We start from the raw sequence: 11,131 nt of genomic DNA, 5'->3' as shown, positions 1-11,131 counted from the left end.
CCGAACGTGAAGAACGTCGAGCTGGCGCACCTGAAGAAAATGGTGCTGAGGAAAATGCTCCTGAAGAAAATGCGGATCAAATTCCTCGAAGACAACCTGCTCATCCTCGTATTGCAAATGAAGTGCAAATCGAGAAGATCATCGATGACATTGAAGCACCAGGTCCTCTCACACGCTCAAAAGCTTCACACTTATCTAACTTTTGTGGGCACTTCGCTTTTGTCTCTATTACAGAGCCCACTAAGGTAGATGAAGCATTTCTGGAGCCTAAGTGGATTCAAGCTATGCAAGAAGAATTACATCAGTTCGAGCTCAACAACGTCTGGGAGCTGGTCAAACGTCCAGATCCTCGCAAGCACAACATTATTGGCACAAAGTGGATCTACCGCAACAAGCAAGATGAAAATGGCCTTGTGGTGAGGAATAAGGCACGGCTTGTAGCTCAAGGCTACACACAGACTGAAGGCATTGACTTTGATGTGCATTCCTCAATGGTAAGATTGAGGAAGAAGTATATGTTGCTCAACCCCCAGGTTTTGAAGATCCAAAGAATCCTGATAAAGTCTTCAAGCTCAACAAGGCCCTGTATGGCCTCAAGCAAGCCCCTCGGGCGTGGTATGATACCTTGAAGGAATTCTTCGTGAAGAATGGCTTCAAACCCGGTCCACTCAACCCTACTCTTTTCACTAAGTCTTATGATGGTGAATTGTTTGTGTGCCAAATATATGTTGATGATATCATTTTCGGCTGTACTGACCAACGATATAGTGATGAATTTGCCTATATGATGAGTGAAGAATATCAAATGTCTATGATGGGAGAGTTGAAATTCTTCTTAGGTCTTCAAATTCGTCAACAGCGCAATGGAATATTCATATCTCAGGAGAAATACCTCAAGGACGTATTGAGGAAATTCGGCATGCAAGATTGGAAAAGGGTCAAAATTCCAATGCCCACAAATGGCCATCTATGCACTAATGAAAATGGTAAAGACTTCGATCAAAAGGTATACCACTCTATGATTGGCTCTTTATTGTACCCATGTGCATCTAGGCCAGATATTATGCTTAGTGTTTGCATGTGTGCCCGATTTCAAGCTACACCGAAGGAATCACACCATAAGGCTGTGAAGCATATTCTTCGATACTTAGCTCACACACCAACACTTGGATTATGGTATCCCAAGGGCTCCACTTTTGATCTCATTGGATATCCAGACTCTGAATATGCTGGCGATCGCGTGGACCGCAAGTCAACATCCGGTACATGCCATTTCCTCAGACGATCTTTGGTATGTTGGTCCTCGAAGAAACAGAACTACGCATCTCTCTCCACTGCAGAAGCTGAGTACATTGCTGCTGGATCGTGCTGTGCTCAACTACTATGGATGAAGCAAACAAGGACTATGGCGTCAACGTGAAGAATGTGCCTCTCTACTGTGACAATGAGAGTGCCATTAAGATTTCTCACAACCCAGTTCAGCACTCGAAGACCAAGCACATCCAAATTCGTCATCATTTTCTTCGTGATCATGTGTTGAAGGGTGACATCTCCATTGACCACGTCAGCACTGAAGATCAATTGGCCGATATCTTCACAAAGCCCTTGGATGACAAGAGATTTAGCAAGTTGCGGTGTGAGCTAAATATCCTAGAATCTTCGAATGCTCTCTGAAATGGACACACATCCTAACACTTATGCTGACTTGATGACTTAGATGCGCAACACACGAAGTAATGCTCTCTGAAATCATTATGTTCATAAGTCTTCAATTTGAGTTTTTCTTCGTTTTTGAAATTCCTCAGTTTTTCAAATTCTTCAACTTTGCATTGTCTTCAATCTTCCCGGTGTTGTTCTTCATTCGAATATATATATATATATATATATATATATATATGTATGTATGTATATATATATATAGGGATGGACAGAATATTATTCTGTTACTCCGGCGCCCTATAGAGACGTCCCATCCCCATCTCACCTTCTGCTGGCTCCCGGCGCAGCTCGGCCCCCACCTTCTCCCCGCTCCTGCTGCCGGCGCCGGCCGCCCCCACCTCCTCCCCGGCTCCCGGCGCCGCCCACCCCCACCTTCCCCCGGTTCCTGGCGCCGCTTGCCCCCAACTCCCCCCGGCTCCCGGTGCCGCCCACCCCCACCTCCTCCTCGGCTCCCGGCGCCGCCCATCCCCACCTCCCCCCGGTTCCTGGTGCCGCTCGCCCCCACCTCCCCTCGGCTCCCGGTGCCGCCCACCCCCACCTCCTCCTCGGCTCCCGGCGCCGCCCACCCCCACCTCCCCCCGGTTCTCGCGCCGCCTGCCCCAACCTCCCCCCGGCTCCCGGCGCCGCCCACCCCCACTTTCTCCCCGGATGCCAGTGATGGCCCGCCCCTACCTCCTTCCTCGCTCCCGCCGCCTCCCGACTCCCAACCTCCCAGGATCCCGGCGATGTCCCGCCCCCACCTCCTCCCTCGCTCCCGGTGCCGCCCGAGCCCCTACCTCCCTGGATCCCGGCGTCACTCCACCACCACCTCCTACATCCCACAGCAGCAGCCGCCCATGCCGCCTGTGCGTGCCTCCGTCCTCCTCCAGGCACTGGCAGTGCGCCCCGCCCCACGCCGCCTGCCACATGCGCACCTGCCCCAAACCGCTGGCTCGTCGGCTTTCCAGGCTGCCGCTGGCTTGTTCTTCCTCTGGCCACCACAAGCTCGCCGGCCGTTCATCTTCGCAACTTACTGAAGGTCAGCTTTTTGAAATTGCCATCATGTGTACAACTACGGCAAAATGACCTCTCTCCCGTGCCGCTCTCCTCTCTCTAGCTGATATGGTTTTTTATCTGTACTGTAGCTTGTTCTATTCTGCTTGTTTTTAGAGGAAAAGAGATGGTTCTTCACTGTCTTGCTCGTGTATGCCAATGATGTGACGCGGTTCAGCTACTTGTGCATTTGCACTAATGATAATTCAGCCGTGTTTGCTTGTCTATGGTACTGAACTGACCATGTTACTGAACTTGTGTTCTCGCTAATTCTGTACTTGTGTTCTCGCTAATTCTGTACTTGTGTTCACTCTTATGTATTACAGTGGCCATGGATGCACCCAGCGAAGGACAACGATGGGCAAAAAAGTGATAGTGCAGCTGCTTGCCTCCTCTTCATATTCCATACCAGAAAACATCCTTCGCCCCTTTATTTTCTTCAGTAAGTTTTCATTAAAAGACCTCAGAATAGTAAGTAGAAGTTTGACACAAGGACCTACATCAATTCAACTGCAGAAAGAGAACAAGTCCATGAGATTATTATTAAGTTCAAGATTACTACATGGTCCATGTATGTATTTAACAGCAAGTCCATGAATTAATATGAGAAGTACAAAAAATACTGCTGGTGAGAGTTCATTTAAATACCTTATTATAGTGTTTTTTCAGTACACACTATAGGATTTTATTCAGTTCAATGAATTCCAAATAGAAAAAACTGCGGCTGCGTAATGATTCTTGAATTTACGTTTCTTCTTGCACTTTGCTCTATGGAGCAAAAGTGGTAAAGTGATGATTCAGCTTGGGTGGGCTCTCAAAGTTGGAGACATAATAACCGGTTATTTAGACCTTTCAATCACACGATCACTTGCGGAATATGCTCTGCTTTTCTTTACACCAATTATTTTTAAAAAGTTCAAATTATAAAAGCAGATAAGTCCAGGGTTCATCGGCGGAAGTTTGAGAAAAAAGAGATAAAAGAAAAGGAGAGTTTGGAAAATGCGCTAGTATTGGTTGCTACTGTATGCTGTTGCATGAAGTCCCTACTGCTTGCATTGGTGCGCAACTATTGTTTGTTGGTTTAGTAGGGTGATGTGAGTGTGTGAGAGGGATAGCAAAATGGAATGATCTTCTACATTGACTAAATCATGGCACACTCAATTCAATTTCTTGATTTAGTCCAATTCAATTCCTAATTTTGTTTCAGTTCAAAGACTGCTATTTCTCTTAGTTTCTATGTTTAATTACAAAGTCCATGTACATTAACAGCAAATAAGTTCAAGTATATCAATAGATGGAAGTTCAGGTATATGGAATTTGATGCTTGTTCGGTGTATACAGGAGTTTAAATGGATTTTCTTCTTGTTGAAGCGCCGCCGCGCCGGCCCCCGCGAAGCGCCGCCGCACCGGCCAACTGCCCCAAAAGTACAGACAGCCGCGGCCGCCTCCTGAGCTCTGCCTTCCAGGCGGCCAACATGTCTGCCTCCCGACCTCCGCTGCAATTCGTGGCCTCTTCCACCTGCAGGTCGTTGTCTCCTACTACTGCAGGTCGCTGCCTCCTCCTTCTGTAGATCGATGGCTATCTACTAGGTGCGTGAGCGTGATGTTGAACTGAACGATAAGCATCATCTGAACCATATGGGGGTTTAATCATGTATAGCCACAGCGATAGTGGATGAGAGTACGTTGCTGAGCACCACTCGATGGTTAGTACTACTAGTAGATAGTTGTTGTTAAAATTCTATTTGTTGCTGAGCACCAATCATCAAAACACCATGGTGGTTTGATTTGTTGTTGTTAAAATTCTACTTCAACTTCTGTCACTCTTTTGCTTAATCTGCACTTTCTTTTTTTGAAGTTGCTTAACTCTACATGATGTGAATAGTTGAGTACGTACTAAGTACTCCGCGCAACTCGCTCCCTTTTCTATTTCCTATGTGTTGCGAGGGCTAAACTACTACCCTTCTTTGTTTCAAAGACAAAATGGTCATCACAAGATTCCCAATGGAGAAAATAAAAGAAGATGGTGGTTTGATATCAGGAAGCAAGTGCCAGTACTATAACAAGTCCAACTCATCATCGCCCAGACCAATGTAAGTCTCTGCCCAAAAATAATGTGCTGCTTACTTAATAGTTTGCAAAACAAGACCGATTATAGCATGTTTTCTGTTTGTATGTATTTGGTTGAACTATTTAAATGTTTGAGTGAAGTTCAAACTTCTTGATGTGTGAAGGTTGAATCAAGTTCAGTTTTGTACGTAAGAGGTTCAGCCATTTTTCTCTACTACTGAAACCAATCATTTGACAGGGAGTTCAAACTTTCTGTACAGGAAAGTGCACATCCTATTTCCCACACTTTTCTATTTTTGATCGCACAAACATTTAAAATAAAATGTTTTATTGAGAAGTTCACACACTACCATCTCAAATGTTCAGGTTTTCTTTTTCGTAAAGTTCATATTTTTTCTAAAATGGAGTACTCTTCAGTTAAATTTTGTAAAAAGAAAAAACATCCTGAATAGCAAGGACAATTCAACAACAAGACCTATAGTAGTTCATCAGTATGTATCCACTAGAAAAAATCAAGTTATGATGTTAGTCTTGGCATTCTTCTTTTCAGAATATCGAGTAAATAAGCAACTTCGGCATGCCAATGGGACCTTTTCAGTAAGTGCTTTGACTACAACTGATGGTAGTTGGTATTCTGTGACGTTGCGCTCAGCGGAAGGAGGGCGAGGATATTCATCTTGGCAGTACAACTGCACCCGCCACTGCCGTTCACGACAAGAGCTGCGTGCAGGCCACCCCATGCTCCGCCCTAGATTTTTTTCAATGATCAGGCCGCCGTCGTCATGGTTCCTGCCCCACGGCGGTCGTACTGGTTCATGTGCATTGTCATCGGTCTTTTTTCGGTTGGAGACAGGGAGCGGCCCCAGGGAGCCCCTTCGTTAGTGGTTCATTGGTATCTCAAATATTAAGGTGAGCTTCATAATAGAGTAGCTAGACCTATCTGTCTTCCTTTTTTTAAATTTGCTGGTAGCCATAAGTAACTATATGGACAAAATTGGCATCTCCATTTGCCTAAACATGCATAGCACGTGTGATGCTACAGAATTCTTGGGTCCTTGTGCAGAAAAATCATCAGTTCATGTTTCGGAATCCTGTAAGTTTAGATGTATCACTAAATAGGTTCAGAGAAAAAATTCTATAAGTTTGGTGCGTGTGGAGGTTCTTTTGACCTTGAACTTTATAAGAGTTCATTTTTTACTTGATTTTCAGTTCAAAATTTGCATTCTTTCAGTACATCAACTTTAATGTGCAGAACATCAAGGAAATCTTGAAAAATTATATGTGCACTCTATGTCTTTTTCTTATGTTTACAAGAGTTCTGCACTCATACTGTTATGCATAAGTTCAGGTCACTTGTGGAGTTTCAGATATATGCAGTTGAATTAGAGCACCGTGCACTCACCCAAAAGTTTGAAAAACCATTGCTTTCAGTTCTGGTAACATATATTTTTGTTTCAGTTTTGCTAATTCTTTCTCCAATGGCCTTTACATAGGATGTGATATAGTTGTGTACACCTTTGCAGGCTTTTCCCGTTCAAGTTTTGCTAACAAAAATAGATTTGTAGCAGTTCAACATAAAGAAGTGAAATCTGTTGGTTGATGGGAAATAATTCACTTATATATGAAATTTGCAGGGGAAACATAATAAGTTCTAAGAAAATAAATATAGAAGTTCATATTTCGAAACAAATGAAGTATTTGGGAACTAAAATGAAGTATTTTAAAGTACAGAACTTCTATTTAGGTTTCTTCGTATACTTCTAATGTTACTATGCATGAACTTGTCGTTATTTTTACATGTTTTACATGATTATGATCATTTCGACATTGACAAAATTATTTCACCTTGTATGCTTTTTCCGTTCATCTTACAGGTTGAAGGAGCTCCCTTCCGTTCAATGGATTCAACAAAATAATCCATGCTGCCTACTAGAACTTGCGTGTGTACTGTGGCGTGTGTGCTGATGCATGCCTGGTGTCTGATGCGAAATGCGAGCATGTACACAAACTTAACTGAATGATATCCAGTAAGTGAACTCAATGGCCTCCTGTATCTGAACGGTAGGGGAGATGCATCATGTACAAAAAAATGGTAGGATCTTGAGGTGTTGCTGCTACTTCTTTCTTCTCATGCCCTACTGCTGCTCCATTCGATTCTATGCTACTTATATGAGAATAATTGATGGTTTATAGGTGCTTGTTGAAATGGTTATGAGAACCAATTTTTGTTGTTTGGTATTTGGTATAATAGGCAAAGAAAGGATACCCTATGTTTCCTCTTGCCGAATAGATTTATTTGAAGTTCCATTTTTCCAGCAAGTGGTAAAGCTGCTGCCTTGTGACCATGAGGTCATGGGTTCAAGTCCTGGAAACAGCCTCTTACAGAAATGTAGGGAAAGGCTGCGTACTATAGACCCAAAGTGGTCGGACCCTTCCCTGGACCCTGCGCAAGCGGGAGCTACATGCACCAGGTTGCCCTTTTTCCATTTTTCCAGCAAGTGTATGGCCCGATTCTCTTGAAAATGTTATAAAATCCACAAGTGCTGCAGCAGTGCCGCCACACCTCCGGTTTCTCTTTGGTATATTTTCCATATTCTGCAGCAGTTATTTAGTGCATGATTTCACAAAAAGACCATCAGTTCAATTACTAAATTACTAAAAATATTTTTTGTTTCTTAGTTCACTCCAGCGGGCTTCTCGTACCGTTGATGCTCCTAGTAATGTTGCAGCTTGATCCTCTTGGATTTCTATTTGTTTCTTAGTTCTGGTGAAGTAGGTGAACTGATTTTGGGGCCACTTCTCTTACTTTGTGCAGTGACAGAGAACTTGGTGCCGAGGAATGGAGCGCAAGTACGGATGGTGCTTCCATAATCTTAGGCGAGCTTGCGAATCTGTAGCACCCTGGTGATTTTAGTAGTGCTATTAGTCATGGAGTGAACATGGACAGATGAATGCGTCGCTAAACAGGGCTTCCGAATTTGCATTATCACCATGCTTTTTCCATTCGTATTCAGGTTGCAAAAATGTTCTTGTAGTCGATCGATCTATCCAGTGGATTCAGTCCAGATGCTAGCTTATTCTTGGGAAGTCTTGATTTGGAGGAAAAAATCATGTTGACTAGCTGTTGTTATGCCTCAAAGCAGAGACTTTATCTTACATTTTGATATCTAATGTTGGTTTATACTTCTCTGAATTTATTTATCCATTATGCTCTATTACTAGAACATCATTTACTTGTTTTCTGCCGCGCGCCGTCCCAGCCTCCCTCCACCGCCGCGCACTGCCATCCCCGCCCCGAGCCGCCACCTTGAGCCCCTCCGTCGTGCGCGGCCACTCCAAGCCCCGCCGCCCTGCGCCTGTCACCCCCCGCCTTCTGCAGCATCCTACCGACCGGACCAGCCGCCGGCTGAATCCAACCTCGCCCCCGAGCTTCGTCTTCTTCCTCGCCGAGACACGCGACAGCCACCCCAGTTCGGGCATAGTAAGTACCTTAGTACGAGTTAAAAACGGTGGTCCGTTCAGAATAAAAGAAATGGCAAAAATTCGAATTATAAAAATTCAAGCAAAAAAAGAAACCCCATGAAAATCCTGCTTAGTAAGTACCTCAGTACAAGTCGTAATATGAGAGAAGTTCAGAACATCGTTGTCAAAAAAATGTTGAGTTCAAAAAAAACAAAAAAATATTTTCTTTTTGAATAAAATATCATTCAGTTCAATGATACAAACCATGCAAGTACAGGGGCGATGATACAATAAACCGTTGAAAATTTACGAGCAAAAATATTACCCAAAACAGAGCAAAATCTAGTTAGTGAAAACATGTTTAGTACAAACCCATGCAAACATCAGTACAAGTACTCTTTTTTCAGAATAATTCAAAATTACTCTACAATAAATAGCTCAGTACAAACACACACATATATCAGTACGAGTACTCTGTTTTTCAGACGGGAAAACAGCAGGATCCGTCTTGCCGTATTCCAAATTACTCTTAAACGGTTGCTCTAGGATTTGTCCATGTTCTGGAGGGAAGTAATTAACTTGTGGTTTGCAGTGGGACCTACTATATAACAAATATGTGTCAGCAAATATGTGTTGAACATTGTTAATTGGAGGGATGTGTACTGATGTACCTTTCCTGCTGGATCCTTCTTTTATAGAATAAACATTTGCTGTTTCTACAGGAATAATTATTTGGTATATGTGATGTGATCTGCAAACTATGTATCCAGATTTGGTTCTTTTATTTTTCTAAAATAGTACAAAACATTGAATGATCCATTATATGTAGATTCATTTGAAACCTTGATTTGATTTTTAAAAATGCAAAAAAAATTAATATGTACTTGTACATATGCTTATCAGGTTTGTGCGTGTGCTATACAAAAATATTTGAAGCAATTCGACAAAGATTATATTTGCATCAGTTCATACTCAAATATACAACAAGTTTACAGGAAAACGAAAATAAAGTTCGAAGTTGAGAAACATGGGATGTTTGCTCATATGTATAAAAATAAGTTCTTGGAAAATAAGAACACAATAGTTCGGTTGAAAACAATGATCAGTTTCATAGCGCTCTCTCCTGCCTATTTTGGTTGATGTCCACAAATGGACAAAAATTGTATGGGAAATGTTCTATTATTACTAGCATATAAGTACAGGAAAGAGTTGAACACGACATCCTAGATAAGTTTGGAAAAAAAGCTCAAACAAATAAACCATGGAAATTTAAAATAGGAAAAGTACAAGTGGTAAAATGAAAGAAGTCCAGAATATCGTTGCAAAAAATGTTGAGTTCAAAAGAAAACACAAAACATTTCTGTTTTATTAAAAATATCAGTCAGTTCAACAGTATAAACTATGGAAGTTCGGGCATGATGATGTCATCGAGAAGTGACGAGGAAAATCATACCGAAAATACAGAGTAAAGTCTAGTACGTAAAGACACGCTCAGTACAAAACCATACAGACATCCGTTCAAGTACACTCTTTTCCCGGTACCATTCAAAATTGCTCTGTGAGAAATGCATGAGTACAAACACACATATACATCAGTACAAGTACTCTATTTTTCCTGACGGGAAAACAGCATGATGGGTGTCACCATATTCAAAATTACTCTTCAATGGTTATGAATTTGAGAAAACGTTCAACATGACTAAGTTACGCATTTTTGATAGCTATCCAACGGTATATTATTTGCCCCATTTCGACAATTTTTTTAAAAAAAATCACGTTCAAAATCAAATTTGACCGTATTCGAATTCGTTTTTAAACCGTAAGGAATTAGAAAAACATTTCAATATGAAAAAGTTGCACATTTTCCGTAGCTTTTCAACGCCGTATCTTTTGCGTCAATCCGACAAATCGTTTGCAAAAAATCGTGAAAATACGTTTCGCCCAGAATTTCACCATTTTTCAAATTACTTTTAAATCATATAGAATTAGAAAAAACAATACATATATGGAAGATGCGGATTTACACCAGTTTTCCAACGCCATCTTATTTGCTCAATTCCGACAAACTGTTTGAAAATTGAGTCCAAAATACAATTTACGTTTTTGGTTTTGAAAAAAAATGGTTTTTCCAAAACTGCTCCTAAACCATAACGATTTTGCAAAAACGTTCAATATACTTGAAATATGGTTGTCAAGAGCTTTCCAACGATGTATTACACGCCCCGTTCCGACAAAAAAATTACAAAAAAATTTTGAACTAAAGAAGACAATCTGTTAAACACGACTGAAAGCATCAGTTCAACCGCTTCAAAAACATCAGTACAACCACCTGAAACCGTCAGTTCAAAAAGGGTAACAGAATAATATTCTGTTACGCGTAACAGAATAGCCCAGATGAGTTTTAAGTCCTCTACAACATTCACTTATTGCTATTTCTTCAAAGTTGATTTCTTATGCTAAGTGAATGTGATCGGACCCTTTCCCCCTCTATGCTAAACTCAATCCAGTCTATTCACAAATTCCTCATATGCGTTCTATTTGAAACTCGTTCAAATTCTTCACTGTGTCCTGACAGCTGAAGAAATTGCGAACAAAACTTTAAAACTTTTCTTATCTGAATTTTTGGCTTTGCCGCTCAAACCGTTCCGCATCCCACGATATATTTATCTATTCACCCACGATCTTACACGATTGCCACCTCACAGTACGTGGGTGACACATGTCATGCGAATGAGAAGGGTCAGGGGCACGTTCGTCCTAAATCTTCGGGCGAACAGTTTTTCACTGCGACTATAAATACCCCCTCACCCCTTCCTCACTTCCTTTACTCCGCCCGACCTCTCTCTCC

Source organism: Triticum aestivum, chromosome 3B, assembly GCF_018294505.1.
Source record: "Triticum aestivum cultivar Chinese Spring chromosome 3B, IWGSC CS RefSeq v2.1, whole genome shotgun sequence".
Classification (NCBI taxonomy): domain Eukaryota; kingdom Viridiplantae; phylum Streptophyta; class Magnoliopsida; order Poales; family Poaceae; genus Triticum; species Triticum aestivum.
The sequence above is the reverse complement of the archived record's forward strand: the minus strand, read 5'-3'. Positions refer to the sequence as shown.